Source organism: Heliangelus exortis, chromosome 4 (genome assembly GCF_036169615.1).
Source record: "Heliangelus exortis chromosome 4, bHelExo1.hap1, whole genome shotgun sequence".
In the NCBI taxonomy this organism is placed as follows: Eukaryota; Metazoa; Chordata; class Aves; order Apodiformes; family Trochilidae; genus Heliangelus; species Heliangelus exortis.
In genome coordinates, this window is record NC_092425.1 from 22,178,703 (window position 1) to 22,204,853 (window position 26,151).

Sequence of the window (26,151 nt, forward strand, 5' to 3'; positions counted from 1 at the left end):
AAACTACACATTCTTTTACCTTTACATGAGTTCTTTTCTATAGACTTATTCTGAAAGGATTTTTGATGGGATTGCAGTGGCAATTTGGTTTTTAAGGAAGGATATGAAAACAGATCTGACTACAAACCAAGCCATGTCAGCTTGTTGGAAGCCACAAACCACCCTAACTAAGGGCAATATCAGAAGCAGCAGACTGAATTTTTAGTAATTTCTCCTGCGATCCCTCACATTCCCTGAAGGGATCTTCAGGTCGTCTTGTCCATCTGCTGCACAACATCAAAATCAACAGTAAGTGTATCATTCCTGACAGATATTTGGTCAGCCTCTTTCAGAGGGCATCATCCAGCAAAAAAGATAGCTCCACTTCTTTAGACACTGCAGTACCTAGCATTATTTTTTCCTAGCTCTAAGCAAAGTGTCCTTTCCTTGCAATTAAAGCCTGAAATGTAGCAGTTCAAGCAATTGAAATACACAGAATGAAGCTCCAGTTCCAAGCACACACAAGTCAAAGCAGGACTACAGCTGCCAAGTTGCCAGCCTTCACCTCCTTTATATTACATTGCACACAGACAGCACAAGCAAGCTCAAGAGTCTGCAGGGTACCACAGATACCAGTGAGGCTTAGCCAATAGATAACACTAAATGAAGTAATATGACTTAAAGAAAATACTATTTCAGGGTGGGACTCAGCTCAAAATTAGAAAATTGATTTAGAAATCATGTTATTCAAGAGTAGAGCTGAATCACTGCTTTCTTTAAAGGCAGGATGGATCCCACCTCTGTAATCAGCTCAGTGGGCACAGTAAAGCTGTTTCTTGCCCTTCCACTTTTAATAAGTTAGAAATGGCCTATCAAGATTGTGGCTTCATGCTCTCAACAGGCACAGATTAAATTTATTAAATTTATGAAGTTATTCCCACACAATAAAGAAAATTGATAAATTGATACCTATGGTTCTTGAAGCTCTATAGCTGCAAGAGTCAGAATGTATAATCCAGGGCAACAGATTATAATCAGTATCAATGTACATCTTGGCTAGAAACATCAGGGCTCTCAAGGCTTTATGAAATTGAGCATGATTCCCAAAACAGGTTTTAATATGTACCAAATTTTTGATGACTCCCAGAGAGACACAGACAGTAACCACCTCATGTTTTCCACTCACACATCAGAAGATCAGTGTGAGGATACAACCTGCAAATTGATCTGCAACTGGTCAGAGCAATGTCATCACTGGATGTATACAGCTATTACACAGCAGCATGCTCATACTGTCTTGAAATGCCAAAGCTACAGTATCTCGTTCAGTGTCTACAGTGGGCTCGGAAATGTAAAGGAATTTTTCACGTCCTGGAGGACTTGGAACTAATTTTTCAGATTTGAAAATCCTGACATCTCAATTATGGTATTACTGAAATTGATGTTTTCCAGACAATTCAAATAGAATCTGTTGTAACTTTGAGGACAGACAAGTTACTTAAGTACGCTTGAGAAGGGGAATGATATAGCAGCAGGAAAATAGTGTTTCTCTTTTTTGGTGATGGCAAATCACATATGCAATCTGCTTTTCTGCAGTGTATTAGGTGGAAAAGGAAGTTCCTAAAGCAGAAAACTGATCCCTTCATGTTCAAATCTCTCTTCCCAGAGATCACAATTTCCCCAGAGATTTGACAGTTCCTCACACTAGTAGCTTGGAGGGAAAGAAGGACTTAGCTTCTAGAAAGTTCTTCAGCTTCAGCTTCCAAAGGTGAAGTTTTATTAGCAAAATGCTAACATCCCCAAAGGATACTTTATACTCAAATTAGCCATAGGCCACTAGGAGAAAGGCTCAGGAAATCAGTTCTGAGCATCTGTTTTGCCTTCTTGTTAACAGAACCACATTAGCATGTAGTCATTTATCATGTATTGCTTCAGCAAAGCAAAAATGAGAGCTCTTTTAATGTTTTTGTTTGCTGTTTGTGTTCTCTGTAGTACCATTAATTTCTGAATAGGCTATTAGTTTAAAAGACTTGTTTGAGCTATGTTCGTGCTTTCTGTAGCCAGAGAAAGACAGGCTGATGTTTCCTATGTTTAAGGCACCACAGGATGTTACAGCTGTACTGCCTGTTAATTGCTCTATGTAGACTTATTTGCAGACCAGAACTAATTTTTCAATGAGCAGAACTGGACACTCCCTACAGTGGCAAGAACAGTGATGACAAGACTGAATTTTTTGTGGGTGACTTTGGTTAAAGGATTTTTGGCAATCTCCTAATTCTGCTCCCTCAGTACAACTTCATTACAGATCAGTGAGCATCATTAATTAAGAACCCAAAAATGCAGCCATGTTTTCCACCAAAGGTTTTCTCTCTGCATAGAAAAATTCTTTCACATGTGAGGCAGTCTGTGGGCACCATTTTAAAATAACACTGCCTTGCTATCTCCGGTTTCGGTAGCCAGGATGACACATGTGAGGGGCTACACACACTTTGAAAGAGATGCAGCATATACTTCCTATGAAATTCAGGCCTTTTAAGAGATCACAATTCATATAACAAAGGCCAGTACCAACTGCCAATGTAGAGAGAGAAGTCTGTGAAAATTATATTAACAGCAACAAACTGACAGCTGGAACAATAGGACAGTATCTATTTTGTACACTGGGTAAAGGAAATAACACCTGTGCCTATAGCACAAAGCTAAATCCATGGCAACTGAAGTTATTGGGAAAAAGGCTTGAAGAGCAGAAATTAAACTTCACAATGACATTCAGGCAGATCTTAAGCTAGATGAGAACTGAAAATCAAAGGTAATAAAATTTGGAGTAGTTATTCTATTTTGTATCCCTGAAGGTTTACATTTATTATGTAATTTCCTGTCTTTGAAATAAAACAACATATGGAAAATCAGATTTCCCTTCCTAGAAATTGTTTACTTCTTCAGAACTTTAACATTCTCAGTTTTTCAAAGTCATCCACCTATTAATAATAAAAGCTCAAAAGACATTTTTTTGCCTCAAGGTTTTTGCATTTTTCATCAGCTTGGTCCTGTTCAAAACAGAAATTCTCAACTCTAATCCCTAGACAAAGATGACTACAAATGACAATGGACTAATGAACATTTGCACTTAAGAATAAAGGATGAAGTCTATGACCTCTGCTATCCTCCACTTTTAGAATGAGTTAAGAAGTTTTACACATATGAAAAAACAAAATTGAAAAGTTGAAAGGTAAATGTTCTCTACTTCATTTATACAGTATAGTTAATCATCCCAGTTTTCTATATGATCTCCTGAAAGAAGACACAAGGATAAAAAACTTGCCAAATTACAATGTTGTGCATAAAAGCATTAAAAACAGACATAATAGACATATCTTAGAAGTTTACTTATTATAAAATTAGTGTCCAAAACACATTAAGCTACTTGCAGTTCCTTGCCTTCTGCTACAAACCCCTTGACTTGCAATTTAAGCTCGCATACATTTGATTCCTACAGCCATTAAACAATTTGCCCATAAAGAAAACATAAGAAAAGCATTTAATATTATTTTTTTAGCCTTTGCATTCTCACCAGCAGGGTGGAAAAAAATTACATATGACTGACAGCTATCTGAAGACTATAGTTTGAAATTGGAGAACAAAAGAGTGGGGGAAATCACTAATAGTTTTACACATTATCTGTACAGCTTTTGGTTATTTATAACACAATCAGCTTACAATATCCTGATGGCACGAGCTAGAAACATGGGTCAAGATAAAATATAAACTGTCCCTAAGCTGAGTACGTCAGGCCATTTTTATCATAGTTTTACAAATGGAAACATCATCTATATTCTTAGACAAAACTCTGTGTTAAAAACTGCTACATGATCCACACCTAAAGAAGTCAATATATGAAATATTATGATACAATATTGAAACACCTCTGCCTTTGTAAAGACAACACAATATCTCCATTTCCTGACTTATCCTCTTCATGAAACTAAGGCCTTGATTTAGATGGTGACATTTCAAACTTTCAGGTGTTTCTGATGCAGAAAACACAGAAAATTGCACCCAATAAAACACCAAAACTACACAGCTTGCAGTTTTCAAGCCTGGTTAGCATTTTGTAGGGTTCCCACTTGAAATGCACAGTATAAACAAGTAACTTTTGATGCTTTTCAAGTATTAGAAAGAATAGGAAATTATTTATCTACCAGGACATAAAAAATATATAAAATATGCATATATACACACCTGTAAAGATATTTCTACTAATAAATGTACTGTAAAAAAGTTGAGATTTATTTAATGTTTAGGTGAATTTAAAAAAAAAAAAACAAACCATAACATAAATTTCACAGAAGTAGACACAAGTGCAGCACTCTTTTTTTTTTTTTTTTTTTTTTTTAAATATTTAAAACTTTCCAATATTCTCCAAAAGGCATTTATTAAGTGTTTTGGACTCAAATCCAAAACTCGAATCTAAAACTCGACTAGTAAAAAGCTGGATGGTAAGGCCTTTTCAGTGGGATTTTAAAAGTATACAAAATTTCCTCTAACTATTTTTAATGAATTCAGGGAGGACTTCTTTCATTGCCTTCAAAGGGACAATATAGATCAACACAAGCTTCTGAAAGTACCACAGTGACCACTAATTTCATTTGTAAGCTTCATTTTGCTAAACTTTTCTCTGCTTTCTTCAAACAAACAAATATTTGAATAAATACTAAGTTTCCTGTTAGAATGTCTTTGGAAGGAATACTATATATCCCAGGTCTGAGGTAAATCAAAGAAGAATAGCAACCTTTAAATCATGACCTTGCTTTTAAAAGTCTGATTCAGACTAGATTTTTATAAACCTAAATTTGAATATTAATTTCAGCACCTGCCACAGTAGTTGATAATAATTTAGGATTATGAGAAACAGGAAATTAAATTTCATAGTTTTGCAAACCTAAAGGTACAAGTTTCACAGTCATACACTGTGCCCACAGTAGGGCCTCAAGGTATAATTCCAAACTTATCCCTAAAAAAGTTAAAATACCCATCAACAGAACTATTGCTTTTGCGAACTGAAGAGCTAAAAATCTTTTTAGCAACCTAAAAAATAGGTCCTCATTAAAAGCTACCCATATACCAACCCCAGGGAAAATAATCCTGATAACAAAAGGAATGACTTTGTTTAAGATAAACTAATTTACATAAATTATTGGAATGCTTTTATATTTTACATACAGTTTTAGATGCTGAATGTGAAGTTTTCAAAGCATTATCTGCCATTAGTTCAGAAAAAAAAAACTTTTAATGAACATAAAGAGAAACTGTTCCTAAACATACTGGATGATAAAGTCCACAGAAGTCTGAATAAAGTTTATACAATAGTGTAGATGACAGTGGAGTTACCTACATTTCTGAGAGGACCACACGCAAGAAAGCTTCCAACACAATTATTCTTCTAAGCCATGTTTAAAGTCTTCAAACTTCAATCTCAGCTGATAATTTGAAAACCAAGTATGTCAGAGAAAACTGGACACCTTCCATAGAGAATCTGCATTCATTATACACAGATCCACAAAGCAAACCACAGAAGTTTCCCCACTACCATCCTAACACAAATTTCCCCAGTTAAAATAATTCAGTACAAAACCAATTCTCAGGAATCCGAATGGAGGTTTGTCAGCATACAGAGCCATAGCAGAAGCAGCAGAAAGCTCAGAGTGGAAATAGCTATTTCATAGCTGGTTTGGGGTACTGACTTAAGAATCTGAGAATCAAGTTCCCTCTTGTACAATGGTCAGCAAAACCGACCACCACACCCACTTCTTTTATGAAGTATTACACTTACCTCCAAACTACCCACTGCCTGACCCCTGTTCTGACGACCAAATTTCATTGCTGGTGGAGGATAGCTAAAGAGAATTCCCTTTTCATACTGGGTATTCACATAACCATAACACCATTTATTCGAAAACATGGGCCAAACTTCTCATGATTCATCTGAAGTGTTTATGAACTGCCAAAACTTGACCACTTTGGTCTCCCAAGAATAAAGTGCAACATAAAGAATAAAACAACAGAAGGGGAACAATTTATTTTCAGATCTGCATATTAGGAATGGAATTTTTAAGTGTACATATGAAGACTAAAAATAACCCAATTAAATGTAATAGCATCTGTGAGGTGCCCTGGCACACTGTGCATAGGTTAGAAATTTGACAAGAATGCAAATATAATGCTATAATGCTTTTTTTTTTTTTTTCCCCCCAACACAAACGACCTTGGATATTCAAGCATGTGAATTCCTCAGGGGCCTGGCTCTTTTTTCCTCCCACTTGCTTCCCCCTTCACTCTCCCAAGCAGTTTGTTGTAGTTTTTCCTAAGATGACTGATTTCTTTACCGTACTTTTGAAGTTTGGCTTCGTTTTTTGGTTTGTTTTTTTTCCCCCAACAGGAATGCTATTGTTTAGGCCTCTGTCATCACATGATTTAACTGCAGTATCTGGGCACGCAGTTTTAGGTAATGCTTTCTGATCTATGCAAAATGCATCCCATTACACCAGTCTAGTATTTTGCTTTGAAGCCATTGTAACTGTCCCTGCCCCAGAACAGTGGGCACATACAGCTGGCTCCTTTTCTTCTCACTGCAGCAATTATATCTTTCTTCTCTTCCCTTTCAAGCACTTTCATAATTCTCTTCCCATCTCCTCTTGCAACTCCCCCAACTCTCATCACAACTTTGGACAGTATCTGCTCAAGTTTTCCCACATAGGTTTCATCCATTCATAAGAAGGAGCAGCCTTTTATCACAGGAACATTTACCAAGTTTATCTACAAAGTTACTATTTACTTGTCCCTCAACCCCCTTTTTTCCTGTGCTATAGGAAATCTGGAAACCAGTGGTGCCATGGTCAAGTAGTGGTCAAAGCCACATCTTAACAAACCCGCTTTTCAGTTTACGTTTGTGCTCGTGTTTCATCTTTAGTGTTCAGCACTTATTGCAAGGATAACTCAGACCAGTCCTCTCTTTTTATGGTGATGATCTAACAGTGGTAGAAACAATTACTTAAACACAAGAGTCTCCTTTCAGATAGTAACCTAGATGACAGTGTTTTTAACCATTTATTAGGATACAATTAATCTTTTCTGTTCTGACGGCTAATGCCACAGAGAGCGAATGCCAGAAGTAAAAGTGGAATGCATCTCTATAGAAATAGTGTAACACCTCTTTGCTGTTGTACTTTTTGTAGCTCTTTATTAGACATATTGACATGTTTATTTTCATTTGTAGTTTTTAACTAGTAGTTACTTATGCTTTAGAAAATGAAGATAATTACACCAGCAAATACTACAAAAAGTAAACAAATCCACACCTCAATTAATTTAGCATAACATAACTGCAATTATTTTTTTCTTGCTCATAAGAAAACTACTGTCTCCAACCTGAAGGCATCCTCCTGCTGGTTTGTTACAGTATGTATTGACTGGAATAGGTACAGACTTACAAACAATTTTTATCAAGTCTGCAGTCCGGACCTTAAATCCTGTCCTGAACCTGGCCTTTGCTCCAGACCATAAATCAGTCATCTGTGAATCAAATGCCACTGTCAAAAGCATGTGAACGTGTAAATCTACAGCTATGCAAATAAGGAATTAAAAACCTCTCTCTTGTACTTGTCTAAAAGTAGAATGATGATCTGCAAGGCTCCGATTACATGATCCGTATCAGTAAAGCGACCCTTATAGAAGAGGCCTGCTAAAAGACTTGAATTTGCCTGATTATCTGCATGTATGTCAAAACAAAGTCTCTGGTTTGGTCTTTATTCTACTGTCAAACCTGTCAGCGTCTCACTTAGCTCTCATACAGTAGCACTTCACTTGATTAGCCTCTTTATATGTTACTTATTCAAAGTAAGCCATTTGATTGCATCAGTCACACTGAAATTATTGTTTCCTTGAGATTTCTAACAAATACAGATTTAGAAAAACAGAGCAATTACCATGACCATGATCATCTGGGAGAGTGTCACTGTTTGGAGTTCCTTGTTCACTAAAAATTCATTAGAAATTAAATAAAAATTGTAGTGGCAACTGCAGACTTCTGTTGCTTAAATTTTACAAAATGCATAACTGGCAAGAAGGAGCAGTGGGATGTCCATGATCAATATATGACTTAAATGATACATACTGAGTGCTTTCCACTGGCATCCCTTCGGATTGCTACTGCTTGCTTGTGTTTAAAATCCTTACTCTTAGTAGGAAAAAATTACAGAGCTAAAGCAGAAAGTAGCTGCGTAAGATCTGATGTGTTAAGTACATAATACACAAGTCAGTAGTGTGACATCTCTTTTCATATGCAATTTATTATATACTTCATCTAGTCTAATCATTACACTTTAGGATTGCCTAAAAACCTGCAGTCTTCTTGAAATTCCAGTCTTCCACAGATGTCTCACAATATTTAAAAACAGCAGCTGAAATATCAAGCTAAAACTGGGGACATCTAATCCATTAACCCACCCTTATGACAGCTCATACCGGCTGCTTCTTCAGACAGAGCAAAGTATTCTGAGATCTATTCAACAGCCTTCCCAAAATACAAATCTTTGTACTTCTCACCAATTAATAATCAACTCATACCAATTATTTATTCAATTCTACTTATCATGGTTCAAGGAACTGCAAAAGCTCTAATTACCGGTGAAACAGAATAGGGAATTTGGGGTTCTCAAATGAACATGAAATTTAGTGAGAAACAGCTTTTTAGTACCTTACAAAAGTAAGTTTTCTCCTGCTTGAAAATTTGGTGTCCACAATATCCTCATTTCATATTACTTTTATGCTTACAAAACCAGGAAATATTTTTAGGTTTATTATGCCTAATTTTTTAGTATTAAGATAAAATGAGCACTCAAAGACAGACAACATTAAAGCATCCAATTTAGCTGTCTACCCCACACTTTGTTCCATTGCCCGCAATCACTACTTTTCCTTTGTGGTCACTTAAATTGTGAAAATACTGTTCATATTCATAGAAACCTGCGTAGTAATGTGTGTAACTTCTAGTTCATCCATTTTTCAGAAATCAAAAGTGATCCCAATAACTGAATCACGGACAGCCTCCCCCCTCTCATTGCCTTACATTAAACTTTGGCAAAAAGCTTTTAGGGAGTCAGTGCTACTGGATATCCTTCTTCCAGTCAGTTTCAAAACAATTTGTGTGATTAGCTGTAAACAGCCATGAGAGGTTTTGTTTATATTTACATTTTATTTCAAGCAAAAGCAGTCTTAATCATAAATATTATGAAGTAGAATTTGTACTCTTACAGGCTTAGCACTTAAATTCATTAATCATAGTAAAAATGCAAATCTCCCTGCTCTGTTTTCATAACTCATTCTGCCTTTTCCAGATATGATAAAATCCAAAACCAATATATCTTCTGCAATTTAGATTTCAGAAATCCCTGTTTTTATTATTTTACTGTTATTCTTTAATACTAAATGTAGAAACAGGTTGCTATATTTCATCAAGAACACCTGTCAGATCTCTGTAATTAACTAAATTGTCCTTGTGTTACCTTGGGTACTAATACTTATAACCTGTTGACACAGAAAAACTTGTGGCTTCGTCTGTGCCTTCATCCCTTACCCCTAACATGATGTTCAAATGCCATCTATGCCTTGTTGCAAAGGGGAGGCAGTGCTGTGCTTGTCTGTTCTGTCTGTGGCTTTGCACACTTGTACGTGCCCCTCTGAGAAATATCTGGCTTTATTAAACACAACACTTAAGGTACACTGTGGTGATGAAACTTTACATTGAGGCTCAAATTAATGAGTTCCAGGCAGCACAGCAAGGTGCAGAAAAAAAACACACTGTCTTGCTCTTAACACACTCCCTACCCCTTCTCATCATGAGCTACACCACCCAACTCTAAGCCTCTTGGGAAGCATTACAACTACCTTTCAGGGTTGCTGCAGTTGAACTGGGACTTCAGCTATTAATGCTGCTCAAAAAACTATTAAAAAAAAAATAAATCAGTAAGGAACCAGACCAGTTGGTTTTAAACAGTTTGAAAAAATGACTAAGACCCTTTCACCACCTACTCTGATGACCTTCAGTCACAACTGATCTCCTGTTAATTTAACTGCTTATTTTACAAACAAATGGCAAGCTTTAGAAATCAATGCATTTTACTGGTTTTATGTCTTGATAAATTTGATTTTCAGCTATGAGAACTGCAGTTACTGATTCAGTTTCCCCTGGGTTTCCTCAAGCATGCCTGCCTTTTCTTCTGAGTAATATCACTGTGCTTGTGGACAAATTTATCTAATCAGCAACTGCTGCTAAACTAGGGATAGCTTTAGTTACCCATCAAACAGTTCAGTTATATGTTGCTTTAATACTTGCACATAAAATGCAAGGCAAGTGTCCTAAAAATAAGTAAACATTATTCTATGCCTCAGCATTATTTGACAGCTATTTTCTGAAAACAGTAAAGAAAAACTCTTCTGTATAGCTTGACCACTGTAAAGATTGAGATGAAGAAGGGCTGCTTTTCCTGCTATAATTTTTTACTCCATCCCTTGAGGCTTGAGGTCTTCAGAATCAAGTCTTAAAGAAGAATACTATGTTAGGTTACTTAAAAACGCAGAACCACATCTGTGCTATTCAAGCCCCTAATGGTGGTTGGTGAGGTTTTTAAGGGTGGATGAATCAGAACACTATCTTTATTCAGTACAGAAAGACGAAAAAAAAAAAATAAAAAACAATCTATTTAACGAAAGGGGTTAGAAATAACAGAAGAAAAGGCTCCATCTTTGGAATCTCCTGCTTCACAGCAGCATTAGCTATGATGTATCAGTGTTATGGAACAGTACATCTGAAAAGAAAAATACATTTCATGCTTCAAAAAAATTGAAAGCAGGGGTAGATCTAGAATGTGGTCACCCAGCATGCCTTTACTCAAAGATACATGCCGCCCTTTTAAGTATTTACTTCTCTCCATTCTCTCTCCCAGACATCAGGTTTTCCATTACATCAGTGCCTTTGAAAGTCCTTTCAGCTTTTGTTTTAGCCCTGGAATGTTAAGATGCTTCATAATTACAGAAAGGTCAACAATTGTTAGAACACATTCATGAAAAGATATCACACTGTTTGAAGAAAACATGAACACAGTGTCTATGGTAGAGTCATCTCTCAAATATGAAGCTATAGACTACACCCAACAATAAAGGAAGAAAATACAAATTGTCAATGAATACCATGCTTAATGCAATACTGAAACATGGTAAATGATCAATATCTTAGGACACAATACTAAAGTATAGATTCAAGCAGTGTACATAAAACTGAACAGAAATTATCAACTTTTATTTCCACGTTTGAGGAGACAGCATCACTGGAGCAAAAACATTTTTCCAAGGTCACATCTGATGCAATTTTCCCACTCCAGATGCCACCTCAGCACTGGTGTATTATACTCAATACCTGATTCTTGCTATACAGAAGTGATACTGACCCATTCCACAGCATAACATTATACCATGTAGCCTAATTTGGTATGAGTCTGTTCCCAGGGCACACGTCGTCTATATTGTGGCTCAGAGGTTGGTCATATGCGTAAATACACAGAGAATAGTCCATAGGCTGAGAGTAGGTAATACATTATCCTTAATAACACAAGACATCAGCTTTCTCCTAAGGTTATTGTGCTCCACAGACTGCATGGCTGTTTGATGCTTATCACTGTTTTCTCAAAGCTGATTATTTTAAACTAATAACATACACAAAAACTGTTACACCACTTGATTCTACCTCCTTTGGTCATCTTGTTCTCTCTTTTACTGTTTGCACCTGCTACTATGATACCACATTTTGTGATTCAACTGCCTGGATTTGCTTTGTTAGTATCCTGTTTATGAGCACACCACATGGGCCCAGAGTCACCTCTGAAGGTCATCTATCTAAAAAAATGCTTGAAGTGACTGTAATGTTAAAGCATGACAGCTGATGTTATTTACATCAACGCTGACCAAGTGAGAGTCTGACTCTTCATAACCTACACACTTCGAAATCGTGTGTAATCATCTCAGATAGAAACTGTGGGTCCACTGAATCTTGAAAAACTTCTAGAGTTCAACTGAAACTTGATGTCATCCTTTCCAATGCAGAAATACCCAGTTTGTCCCATCATATTATTTTCAAGGTCTTCTTGTGAACCTTCTCTTTGCAAGTACACTTCAGTTCATCCTCAGCTGAAAAATGCTCCTCGCCCTCTATGCCCATTTGATTTCTACATCAGAGACCCAAATCTACACCTTTATACCTTTTAATCATGCAGAATTAGTTCATACTGGATACACTCTTTACTTAGCTGCTCTTTCTTACCTCTAACTCATTTAAATTCTTCCTCCACACCAGATTCTATTGCAGCACCTCTGTGGTCATTATGGACAGTCACCGATTTGTTTTACAAATAACTCAGAGGGGATCAGATGTTGCCAAAGAGACAGTAAGGAAACAGAGGGAAGCTGGGAATTGATATGAGAAAAAAGGAAGAAAAACAATATGAAAAGAGTGCACAATATTACTTTAAATAATAGAAACTAGGAAGATGCATCTATCAGCACTTAGTGGGTGCAGACTGTTTAGTGATTAGTCATAGCTAGTCTTCACTTGTTTTCTTGCACCGTAAACTCTTTGTAGTGAGGTTATGTCCATCTTGAATTGCAAAATCCTCTACTTTTTGCATACTACTATATCCCTATTTCTTATTGTTATAACAAAAGCTCTCCATCTCTTTGTTAGAGGCATACAAACACCTTAAAGGAAATGCCACCTCTGCTTGTTCATAATTTTCATAATAATTACAGACTCAGTTGTAAATATTCATGTAGTACAATGCTCTGAGTGTACATTCCACTTTCTAGAAAACAGACGAAAGCAGTACTCTAAACAATTTAACTTTGTAATCCCTATACAGAGGCATAGAAAAAGAAGTTGGGGTGTGCATTCACTGGGCAGTAAAATCTTGAAATGATTCAAATAAGATGAAGCTTTTTGAATGGAGAAAATGAAGAGTAACAATCCATTTTTACATTTCTGTTTCCAAATGTAATGTCTCATTTGGGGGATACTTGCTGAACATGCTTGTTCAAGTACCTTTGCATGACATATTTACAGAAATAACACATTGGAATTTGGCTCTCAATTAGAGGGCACTGGTTACTAATTTAACTATATAGATACCAGACCTCAAATTCTTGATTTCATTCCCACTCAACTGTCTAAACAGATGCGATCTTGGTGTGATTTAAATACACATAATTATTGGATAAAAGTTAGGATCAGAGTATAATTTCATTTTCTATAGATATAAGGTGAATCAAAATGTTTCTTTCAGAAACATATTCTGTTGCCAGAATAACATAATGCATTTCAGTATTAGCTGACTTGGAAATTGTATCACTCAGTGAGAATAAAACAGATAGTTCATAAAAGGCTACTTTTCTTACAAACATTCTCTGCCCTGAGGGACTGTGCTCTTATTGACCTAGGACTAACTACAGTTTTCATCTTTAAAGCAGATATGTTGTGATAAAATAACTATTCAGAACACTTAACTTTGCACTGAAAATCTACAGCATTAACATCGAGTCCCGATCAGAAGACCTCTCCCATTTCAATTACCCCCTGACATTTGTCTTCATGTTGTTATTTTATCCTCTCCAGCGTACCTCAGAATCACTGAGATTGTTCAATAAAAGTTTAACCGTCTTGTGCTATTAATGTGCTCGTGCTCCATGTGGAGTGCTGGTTTCCTTCCTTGTACTGAACGCCAACCGGAGGGACACAATGGGTGTGTTGTGCTCTGTCTAGCACAGTATGTGCGATATCTTTAAAAAGGAGGTGTGAGCTGGCTGAAATACCACTACTCTTAACAGCACAAGTACCACAAACTAATCAAACACAGCACTGGGGCATGCAGTCTATTGAAAACCGATGAAAAAGCTGCTCTTTATTATGACCTACATACTGCACAGCAGCAGTTGTACAATTTAAATCTAGTTACACTGGAGGCTGAACACAATGCACGAATTCCACTAATGATGAACTCGGTGATTTAAGGCTTTTCAAACATGCTCATAACTTCTATAACGTTTTACATCCCATGCTAGCCTGATGGTAAAAAGCAAAATGAAAACACAAAACAAAAAAATCCTTTCTGTTTAGTAGAAAATGCAATTATACAATATTATCACCTATTGGAAAAACCCTTCTGAATCAGCAGCCATATGGAACATCACATTGAAATACCTCATGAAAACGCAACCCGACCAATTAACTCGGCAACCTCTCTAAAAACAAGCCACTGACCAAAGTCATTCTCTAAATGCAAAAAACGCTTATTTCTTGCATGCAAGGCTGCTTAGTTTTATTTTACTAAATGGAAATAGCCTATGCAAAGGCGTACCTCTCTCGCACCAGCCGAGATGCACAGCAGCTTCCTTTTGTGCCAGGGTCCAGGGGCAATAGTTCCTAAGCCAATCTGCTGAGCAGCAGCACGTCAGGCTGGGAAGGGGCCGCTGCCCAGCCCGCAGCAGAGCCCAGCCGAACCGCACACCTGCTTTCCCCGCCCGGAGCCGGCAGCGGACAGGAGCAGCACCAGGAAGGGCAACACCCTTCTCCTGGATCACCGGCTTTCACTCGGAGCAGCTAGCGAGCCTCCGAGATAACATTGCAGAGAAACCTTGCCTTTACAAGACAAAACCCCGCTCCGCTGCCTGACAGCAGATATGCAGCATTATCACCCCGCATTCCACCTCCGCCGAGCAGCTCGCAGGCACGGCAGCCACCAGCTTGTCAAAATGGCAGCTTGTAAGCACGCTAAGCCCCTGTAATTACTCACTAATGTGCCCTTTTCTTCGGCTTCCTCCGACGAGATTTTTTTTTTTCTTTTCTTTTTTTTTTTTTCTTTTTGGTTATTCCCCGGTAAAGCCCAGCATAATATGTCACATTGTTTCCCATAAGCAAGATGGCTGGTGCCCTCAGCACTGCCGCAGGCAGCTCATTGGGCTCCCCCGGCTTTCCGGAGCCATGGCAACAGCCAACAGACAGCCGGACCCACAGCCCGCCCGGCCCCGCCGCACCACACCGCGCCCGCGGAGGGGCCGCCCCGACCCGCCCCGAGCTCCGAGCCGCGGGCCGGCACCGTCCGCAGCCGCGGAGAGGGACGCTGGGCCCGGTTTCTGTTGGCAAACTGGGTTTTCTGAGCACAGGCAGAGGGTACCCGCAGCAAGCCACCCGGGCCAGGAGGTTGCGAATGGCCCTGTGAACAGCTTCGGTAGAACACTGTTCGGATGCGCTGAATTTAAGCGCAAAAATTACGCGACAGGGCACAGCATAGGCACTCAGGATGAACAATCTTCCTTATTTAACAGAACAGAGGTAGCCGATATACAATAGTCTGCTGGCCTTCCAACAATAAAGCCCAAAGCCCCACTTGTTTACCAACCCCTGACATTATTGCAGTTATTCCCAGTGTTTATAAACACATTTCTCGGTCTAATGAGCTAAAGGTTGCTGCTTATCAGGTAAGTTTCAAAGACTGCATTGCAATCTCCATATAAACCAATTTTATCAGGCTTAGAATAACACAATTTTTCATTTCAATTAGGAGTAGGAAGAAAAAGGAGACCTTTGTGAACAATTTAAAACTGTTTATAAAAATTCCCACTCTTCAAGATATGTCATTATCTCATGTCTCAACTGACAAAGGACTCAGGAATAAAAGCTAGAAAGCACAGGCAGCACATTTCAACCTAGAGTTCTATGGAAATCATTTGGAAACATTAAATCTAACCAAGGATGCTGCATAGCATACACAAAATTCTGAGTATTGGTTTCAGGAAAAATTTTACATCCCTTACTTGTCATTAACAGGGATTGGCTTAGTGTGTATAACAAGTCATGGCATTTCCTTGTTCAGTGTCATACTTTTCCAGGGCTACAGCAGGTTTTTCACCTCTTGAGTACTTGAGTACCACTTGCAGACAAAACTCTGCTGTTGCACTATTCCAAGTGGAATTTTTTTCTCTCAGGGTTCCAGGCCAGGGGTGTCTCAGAAAAGTCCCAGACAGCAGACTAAGGTCCATTGCAGTGGATTTTACACATCAGAATCTTTACCCTGCTTCCATTTCTGAGCGTATTATCTGAATACTTTCAGAAGTAGTGCTAGTTTCTCGAAAGTATTACAAGAGGAAAGTTGGGGAGCTCACCAGGAAACAAATAAGTAAATTATGTTTAGATTTCTGACCCATCAGACCCAAAGTATTTTGGTACATTTAAAGAGGTACTTCAACAGTAACACTAATTGAGTCTTGCCTCTTCCTCTCTCAGCTTCTTGGATGTCTGAGGGATGTTCACATCTCTCAGACTGCAGCTGGGGCTAAGAGTCTGTGCTAGCATCAGGCAAAAGTACCCCCAGCTCCCATGACTCAAACACATAGTTTCTGTATGTTGGCCATGATTACTTCCCGACACTATTTTTTGATGAAAAAAGGATGTCTGCTGATTTGGCAATCTGACTGTGAAGGTTTTCACAGGAAAACATTAAACTACAGAAGTAATTATTTACACACAAAGTAAATATTAAAACAAAACCAGTCTGCATTACAAGAATACCATTTCAACATGATTAGTTCACTAACTTATTAGTTAATAAGCAACAGGAAACAGACTGCACATCCAGTCCTTTCTTAATGCACTGATATGGTCACCGGCTCTACAAAAAAAATCCCCAAAATCTTCAGTAAGTGAAGACACAAGGAGGTTTGCTATCACTTTATGCCACTAACCTACCATGGTTAATGTCATGATACTCTCTCCAGGCAGGCTAAAACCTTAGCTCTTGAAAAAGTAGAGGCCATGAGTTTTTAAACAATAGGTTAGAGCTTAGAAAAGTTTCCAGATGTTTGTCCATATCTGTGGACAAAATACCAGTATTTTAATAAAAATATTCCTGAATATTTTTTTTTTAATTTAAATGAAAAGCCTGTTTGAAGAGTATAACTTCAGTATTCAGTCCTTAGGGATCTAGAATGATATTTAGTCAGGAGTGATGGAGCTTTTGCCTGAGGTATGCACATAGCATTTAGTGACATACATGCACATGCAACCTTTCCTTCTTCGCAGTGACATAAGTGATTAGGTAGAAGTTAGAAGAGACTTAATCCAAGTGCAGATTACGGTTCCAATTCAGCAGACAATTAAAGCACAAAGAACCTAACCTGTCTGAGATTACCTGAAAACTCCACTGAAATCCTAGAAACTGTTTCTGCTGCATGGTCTGCAGAGCCATAACACTTCTCCTGGCAAAATCCACTGAAATCATAACTTTAAGGATGAGAACTGGACTCACAGTACAGCTGCTAGAGACTAAATAACACCTGATAGGCCCCCAGGGCTCAGTTACACTGGTATGTCTGTGTGTCTAGAAAAAGTCCAGAATCAGGCAGCTGAAATGGTGGCTGCTAGCCTCCGCCCCTTATATAAAAAATTAAGTGCAAGGCATAGAGTCATACCAACTCTACAATGAGTTTAAAGATAACCACTTGCCTGCTGTGTTAGAATAGATCTGAAAATAGAGCACATCATTCGGTATGTTTGCTCCAATTCTACTCCCACATTAATTCAGATGAGTTTCCTGATCTCACTGTCATATCTGGAGGACAGCTGCTCACATAAAAAAACGTCAGACCTGAATGATAATTGGTAGTTCCCAATCCTTCACCTGCAGATTGCTCACCATCTTCAGTTTAGAGACAGAAATAGCAAGCATTATTCTTAGCCTTATCTATATATAGATACTGTATCAACACATCATTCACCATTGTGGTTTAGCCCTTCTTGCTATTTTCCTTTACAAACTACTTTCCAGCTCTCTCAAACCAGCTTCCCACAATATAAAACATATACCTCCATTAAAGAAACATTTCATTCCTATGTATTCTTCAATCAACCCCAGGACCTTTATTTGCATGCATTTCAGTAATATCAATTGTATTATGAAAAATAAATTTGCATTATGAAACTTTTTTAAAAGCATGAACTGTAGCAAATGTTAGAAGATATTGGCATCCATGGACAGGAAATGTCAAAAGATCAGATACTGGTGAAGAAGAAATTACTATATTAAAATAAACATTTTATTTCCTGCATTGCATTTTAGTTGTTCCTAAATACATTTGGGTCTTCAAATAAGTCCCTACTGTTCAGCCATTCTGAATATAATTTACAATTACAGATCTTTCTGGTCCTTGTTCAATTTCTGTAATCACTTGATGGTATATTTAAATGAGCAAAGCTCTTTTTATCAAGGCATTTGGACTGTTCTAATCGTAAATAAAGCATCATCTATCAATAAAAATCACCAAAAGGTCTCCAATTTAAACAGACTGCAATGTTTTGGGTTATCTTCATATTGGTTAGTCAACCTGCTTAAATGCAGGGCAGAAAGTAAGCAAAAAGAGTATTTGTAGGTATGTATGCAGAACTATAGACTAGTTATCATCATTCCTCTGAGGTTCCAGGTAATCACAACCCTAGGAAAAAAACCCTGATGCCTGATTCCCAAGACACCAGCATCACTGACTGCCTGAGACATAACCTGCAGAAGAGTGAACTGGAATTCAAACAAAAAGCTAATGTCAAAGTCAAACTTGTCTGTAGCTCTTCCAGCTACTGAATACTGAGTACAACTCAAGCTATTGGCTTTGTATTTTCAGGTTCTCACCTGCAACAACTGTGATCAGTACTGTGGATTCAATCAGATGCTTCACAAATGTGCTGACAGAGAATTCCATCAACTGCATGAAGCAATGAGTTTAAGTATTTAAGGTATACTATGTATCTAAATAAAACAATCACAAACCATTTTAGACAAATTTTGTAAGGTGTCTTTGGGAAAGTTTTATCACAGGAAGTAAATCCTTTATTCACAGTTGCCCTTTGAGGTGTGTTAAGCATCGCAAGTCGTAAAGGCATAAAATGTGATAGAAAAGATGAGAAAAGTAACTCTGATTTTCTTCAAAGCAAATATTTAAAAATTTTAAAAGGAAACCCTCAAGCTCCTTTTTAATTAGAGATGAAAGTGTCTTATCCTAATAAGAGCAGATCCCTCATGTTTTACAGCAGTGTTAAACATGCTACTGAATTCCTGGAGCAATTTCCACACTATTTCCCACCTCATATTTAGTATTTTACTTTGATACAATAAAGTAAAAAAGCAATAGTGGAGATATCGCTGCTTAATCTCAAATATGAGGTATTACTAAAATTATATTAAGCTGCTTTTTTCTGTTTGTACATACAGGTTTAGATTGTACATACAGCTTCATTTTAATTTAAGGTGAAAAGGAGCCTGGAACAGGGACAGACTCATTATTTTCCGTTTCTACTGGCTTGGTTAGCAATTGGATTAATTAAAATATATATTATACTTTGTTGTTACTTAACCAAGAACATATCTCAGATTTTATATTATATTAAGCAGACTCTAAATCATGTAAACTAGAGTGTGGATGAGAGTTGTTTTCAGATCTTTATGACAGTATTTAAGAGAAAAAGGTGAACTTGGGTTCATGAAAACAAAATATATGAGGTTCTCCCCAAAATGAGTGCTTAAATGTCCAGTTTTAAAAGAAAGTAGCAAACCTTAAAAGCAAAACTAACACACAGATGAGCAAGTATCCTAAAGCTTATCCTCCCAATTTTGAAATACCATCAAGACATCATTCACTTTAGCGTACAACTCAAACTGAAACAAAAAATGAGAAATTGCTATGCTATGAAAAAATGAAAATCACTATGCTTTCAGAGTATGCCATGAATATTGCGCTAAGACAATGAACAGTTTATCTGGTTGATTTGCATCTGAAAGCTTTCCAGGCCTGATTGTGTCATGTACGGAAAATTCCATCAAATAGCTACATTAATTCAAAGACCTAAGTGAGAATTAAACTTAAGTTTAGGTTTGAAACAACACTCCAGGCCACCTAAGTTTGAAGCACCCTCCCAAAAATTAGTTTTTTCTCCATTCTGAATTGGAGATCTCTAGAAGCCCGAGTTCCCATGAACATCAAATGTCAGTCTGAGCAGTAATGCTCTGTCAAAATGCACAGAGGTCTGACCTCACCCTAGGAGTGACAGAACATACATCAAGGAATTTGGAATTTTGCAAGCAGTCTTCTGCTTCCCAAGCTATTGGAAAAACAAATTTGGCAGTTTACATTAAGAGTTCTTATTGTATATTCTACACTTGTGTATAAAAGTACAAATACAAAACTGATAGCTACATAATGAAAAGGACATGTTTTCATATCTTTTCTACAAGAGCAGGGGAATTAGAATTGAAAACTGAAAATTTTATTTACTTCTTAGTGACCGGTTACTCACATGCTGCAATTTATAGAGGAAACAAATAGACAGATACCAAGGATAAAAAGTTCTTCCCTCTGCATAGACAGCAACAGTCAACTTCTCTAGGCAGACAGTATGGGTTTCTCAAACATCAGTGTTAGATACTGAGTGATAGCTCACATTCCTAAATCATCAAGCCTCTTCTTTCACCCATTTATAATATGTAGATTCCAGAGTTTCACCTCCTCTATTTTTATCCTTTATCACCTTCTTGTAATCTATAACATAAAGCCATCCACCCTGAGCTATTTGCCAGTGTTCTGCCAAACTGCAGCTTCTCACTGGCACCGCTTCCTCTTCCTTAAGCCAATGCTTCAGATTTGCAACTCCTTGAAAGCAGCTGCCAGAAAGGCTCAGCCCCACATATCCCCACTTGGCAATCTACTGCTGTCCCTTCATTTCATAGCCTGCTTGATGTAATTTCTCTGCACCTTATTACCACTACATTTATAGATTACTATTCCATACTCCTGTAGCTGGGAGAAGCATTCCTTTTCTCCTGTTAGAGAAACAAATCTTAATTTTTAATCACTACATTTGTAGAATTACACTTCTGAAGAATGGAAAAAAAAACTGGTAGAAAGAAGAATTTGCTGGTGGGGAAAAAGGAGCAGGGGCATGGATTTTTCAAGTGTTGCCCACAATTCTTGGCACAAATGCTTCACAAAATGTTTTTTATTGCACACCTGTAGTGCTTCATACCTCCTACTTCAGGCCTGCTTAGAGCAAAGGCTGAGATCAACAACCATCAATTCAAATAATTCTATTCCCCTGTAATTTGAAATATATAGTGTAGCTGAATCATTGCTAATAATTAGGGTCAGTTTTGTTGTTGTTTTTAGAAATCTGATTCTCTGTATTTATATTCCCTTTTCCCTGTAGCCTCAAAATCTCTTTCAGCCATCTGCATTTTTTTTTTTTTGCATTTTCTACCCCATGCACTACCACCCAACAAACTAGAGGTGTTTCTTAATATGTCTCCTTGACTGACGTCATTTGTTCAGTCTCACATAGGACAACCAAAGAAAATAAGTAACAAAATCAGCCCCAACTAATCTCTTTCCAGCTCCTCCACCCCATACTTTCAACATTGCATGATGCTGAGAGCCAGATGATAACCAGATGACTAAAAATAGAGAACACTTCCCCAGACACACTACCATACTTGTGGCTCTCCACTCAAAAAAAGTTGTTCTTTCCTGATTAGATTGGTTTATTAAGTGATGGAAAGCTTGTTGGGCTGGTCCTATCTGCATCTGACACTCCTCAGAGCTAACCAGAGGATGTTTAAAAGTTTGTCCTTTCTTATAGATTAGAATTCACACACCTTGCATTCAGGATTTTGCTCTCCTGTACATTCCTCCTGGAACAAATAATGACTCCAAATCTAAGTTCAAAAGCATCTGAAAGAAATGTCATCAGCTATGATGCTTACACCATACTTTGTTAAAAGCAGCAAGATTTGGGAAGAGCAGATGAGGAAGAGCATCAGGGAAAAATCAGTAAGATAAAGCTAGTAAACCATCATATTTTCCAAAGTTCTTTGAAGCCAGGGAGTTTTAAATAAACTCCTCGTAAAGTGGTCTTACATTTTATCAATTCTGAGACCTTGGCAGCACCTCTCTATGCCAAATGAGGTCACAAATCAATCTCAGAACACCTCTGACAATGTTTAAATACCATAGCAGAGTATGTCTTAGTCACACTAACATGTCTGGTTGGCATAACTACAATAGCTAAGTTGATAAGGTACCAACCAGTTTATCCACAGCATTCTTTTCATGAAGAGGTCATTTCTTCTTTTGTGCAAGGAAGCAAAACAATGCCAAAGAATTCCAGAACTGCTTAAACAAATAACAGTAGCACCTACCTTCAGTTAGAGGTCAACATTTTGTACTTTTTTGGTAGTTTATTTTCTTTAGAGTGTAGTATAACACATTAGGAACTTTAGCAGGTCAACTGCCAAATACATCCTTTATCTGAGGAAGCGAATCAACTTTTTGTGGTGACTTCTAGATTCTAGACTTCTAGCTTGAGCCATGATTGCATTTCTAGGACTTAGTATTCACTTCCATTTCTCCTGAAATTATTTTCATCTCTGGCTTAATTTTTGGTTTTGAGCAGTGTTAAAGCAGTAGTAAAACACCTTCATTTCTAAAAGTCTGCTGTCAGTTTTCTGTCAAGTACCTGACTTACATTAAAGGAGCTTATTTATAATAGAAATTTAAACTAGGCTGGCACTAAAGAAGAGAAAACAGAAGCATTCAAATGGGAATATGGTCCTTCCCCTCTCTGTAATGCTGGTGAGGCCACACCTGCATCCAGTTCTGGGCTTCCCTGTACAAGAGAGGAATTGACATATTAGAGAGTCCAGCAAGGGGGCACAAAGAAGATTAAGGAACTGGAGCACCTCTCCTGGGAGGAACAGCTGAGAGATCTGGGACTGTTTAGCCCGGAGAAAGTCCAAAGGCAAGTGTGGGAAATCCCATCAATGTGTACTCATATCTGAAGGGAGGGCATAAAGAAGACTGAGCTAGGTTACTTCTGGAGACACTGAGCACAAACTGAAACATGGGAGAATCTGAATATCAGAAAACACTTTTTTAATGTGAGACTGAGCACTGCCACAGGTTGCCCAGACAAGTTGTGGAGTCTCTGTTATGGATGATATTCAAAAGTCTTCTGGACATCATCCTGGAAATGTCTCTACATGACCCAGTGTGAGCAGAGGGGTTGGACCAGGCAGCCCTGGTCCCAGAAGGTCCCAGAGAGATTCTGACCTCAACCATCCTGAGCTACAACAAAAAACCAACTGCCCAAGTTTTTGCTTTTAAATTAATGTAGGTATTTATTTCTCTCTGGCTCAAAAATTTAGATCTTTGATTTCTCCAAACAGGATCAGACTCAGGGCAGCAGAATTATGAAAGGTAGTATCAGTTTTCCATATTAGAGTGCTTGGATACTACAGTCTCCTACCATTTAGCTTTAACAAGGTAGCAGTGACAAGTTTGCTCAGTATCACTTTCTGAAACAAGCCACAGATGTTGTGTGGGAGGAAAAGAACAACTGCATTCACACACAAGAGGAAAGAACACAGGAGGACTCAAATGTATTCAAGATTTAGAAGCTCATAACACTGATGTTGTTTCCATAGTAACTAATATACTTCAAACCAGAGAAAAAACAGGGCGAGGATTTTAAAGGACATCACCATGTATAGATTAAAAGCAGACACTGCCTACCAGCCAACAATCTGGACTGATGAACTTACACAGTTTATCACAAGAAGCATCACTTGTTAAGGAGTCAATATCCAGTGCAACTACTCTACAAACAAAACATGAGTGAAATAGTAAAAATAAGAAAGACAATATCCAGTGTAGAAATAATTTTTAACATTGGAAAAATTATTGGAAAATAGAAGAGGGAACTATAATTCTGCTCAAAGGCATTAATTGGTCTCTTTCACAGCAAATAGTAAATGATAGGCAGATGACCTCAACTTTTTTTAATATCCAGCTGAACTTCCTCCCTCCCCCTACAGCCCTGTATACAATTCTTCCATTTGTTACCTCTTCTGAGAAACGGAACAACAACATAAGCTTGCAATTTAAGTGCTGTCTAGACTCAGTAAGTGGCTTTTGCACCAAAAGTGTAATTAACTATATTTCTATACTACACCAGGTTTTATCTGATGTACAATTTTAGTAAAACTCAGTACAACTTCAGAATTTTACAACTGCGTAGAAGTTATTTGGGAGGCTTATCCAATTTCAAGCCATTTAGCAGCTTAGTACATCTCTATTCATCCGTTTTCATCCTTGCAAGGGACATAGCCAAAGGAATTCAGAATCAAGTGCCAGACTTCTACCCTTTGCAACTGACTTTTTCAAGAAGAGCATCAGAAAGACTTATTGCTTATCATGAAAAGGAGACGTCATGGAAAGATCAGCCTGAAGCTAACTTGCAGAAGGGTGTTAACAACACTCTCAGGATCTTCACAGCTACCCAGTGAAATGAAATAAGTTCAGTATGCTGTTTTCAAATACTTGGTTTGGTGTAATAGTTATTTTCAAGTGTTGTGACAATAATGAACAGGGAAATTCAACATCTACCCCCAACCAGTTTATTTGTTCTTCAGATGGATTTTTTCAAGAAGCTTTTTCTTTTAGAAATCAGTATCATAACATTAATGCAAGAAGTAGAATACAGCTAATCCCAGGTAATATAATTCAGTACTTGGGATTGATCCAAAAAGTTCTGTCACTGGGACACTAGTTTTACTTATGTCACCAGAACAACATAAGGAAAAGCATCAAGTAACTTTTTTTTTCTCTCCACAGTGGAGAAAAGGACATAGGTGGGGGCTATAATTGACACTAATTATTTGTAGGAAAGGTCAGGGTTACCTTTCACCAGCTGCATGAGGCAGCAGATTATCTGTCACATCTCTGGAGCACAGTCACAAAACCATCAGTGACTAAAGGACAAAGAGGCCTTGGCCAGCAGTCAGGCTTGGCAATGTCCAACAACACAGCACAGCAGATGTCTTTTTAAAATAGGTGAATTGTAAAACAGTAGAGACTGTAACACTAGCTATCTGCAATGCTGAAAAAAAACTTCAATAAAGGCTACTGTTAAAGTACTTAATAGGTGACTTGATAGTATGATCTTCTCCACATTTAGAGAGGTAAAAAAGAGCAGCTGCATCACAAAATTCCAATTCAGTTTTAAACTCCCTCAAAGTCTTCAGTTTCTAGAGGATGCGTATTTTCAACTTTTTGATACAATAAACCTAATTTTGAACAAAAACTGCACACGGAAGACATAAGGCAGACAACTGTGTAAAAATACCTGGATAACACAGAACAGATTGTATAGTTTTAAATTCTGAAGTACCTCAAAAATCTGAAAACTACTTACCAAAGTCCAAGGAAACACCCCTTCAAAAGATGAAAACTGTCATACCGTATTATAATTATTGTTGTTGCTGAAAACCCCTGAGAACTGGTACATCTTGTTTCATAACTGATTTGTTACCAGGGTACTCAGTGTTCCAAGCAAAAGTTGTTTGTTAGTATGTCCCTTGAGATGTTTGCTGTGCATTAACTGAAACAAAAAGTCCACCCCCTGAGATCCACTTACTGACTTTCTAGAAAGTGGAATTTACAAGAATGAGGCAACCAAATTCCAAATGGCATTGGCCTCAATTTTAATCTCAGAACTAATAGGATGGAAATCTTTATGCCCATATACCCCTACTTAACAAGTTATATTTCCCAACAATATCATTAAATTAAACTGCATTAGAAACTAAGTGAAATTTCCCTTTATGTAGTGTTTGGCCATATACATTATAATCCTTGCCAAACAAGGTGGTGTTTTTTGCAGTTTTCTAGTCAGGTTTTAAGATACTGCAGCAAGATTGTGTACAGACTGAGTTTTGTGGTGGAGCACAGGCAGTTAATCTGCAGTTCTGCAGCAGTCAGGGGAAATGCTATCAGCTCCAGCTTTTGCCTGCACATACATTCAATACTTGAACAATACTGAGAGACTACAGCAGAGAATGTTCTTCTTGATGCTAAGGAGTGGTGTGTCCAGGGAATTTTAACAGCCATCTGGGCATTTCCACTCTCTGAAACTCTTTAAGTAATACTACAGAAATTTCATGCCAAGCAGGAGCTCTGGGGAAAAATTCTACTTTGCTCAAA

General features: G+C 37.7%; 1 protein-coding gene across 1 annotated transcript in view; it reads right to left on the bottom strand.

Annotated features, from left to right (window-relative positions):
- SORBS2 (sorbin and SH3 domain containing 2) overlaps positions 1 to 21,356 on the bottom strand; it is a 164,298-nt gene extending 142,942 nt beyond the window's left edge. The window contains exon 1 of the mRNA XM_071743324.1: positions 14,436 to 21,356. The gene's annotated coding sequence lies outside the window, so the exon portion shown is untranslated. The remainder of the gene's footprint in view (positions 1 to 14,435) is intronic.
- Between the last annotated feature and the right edge of the window lie 4,795 nt (positions 21,357 to 26,151).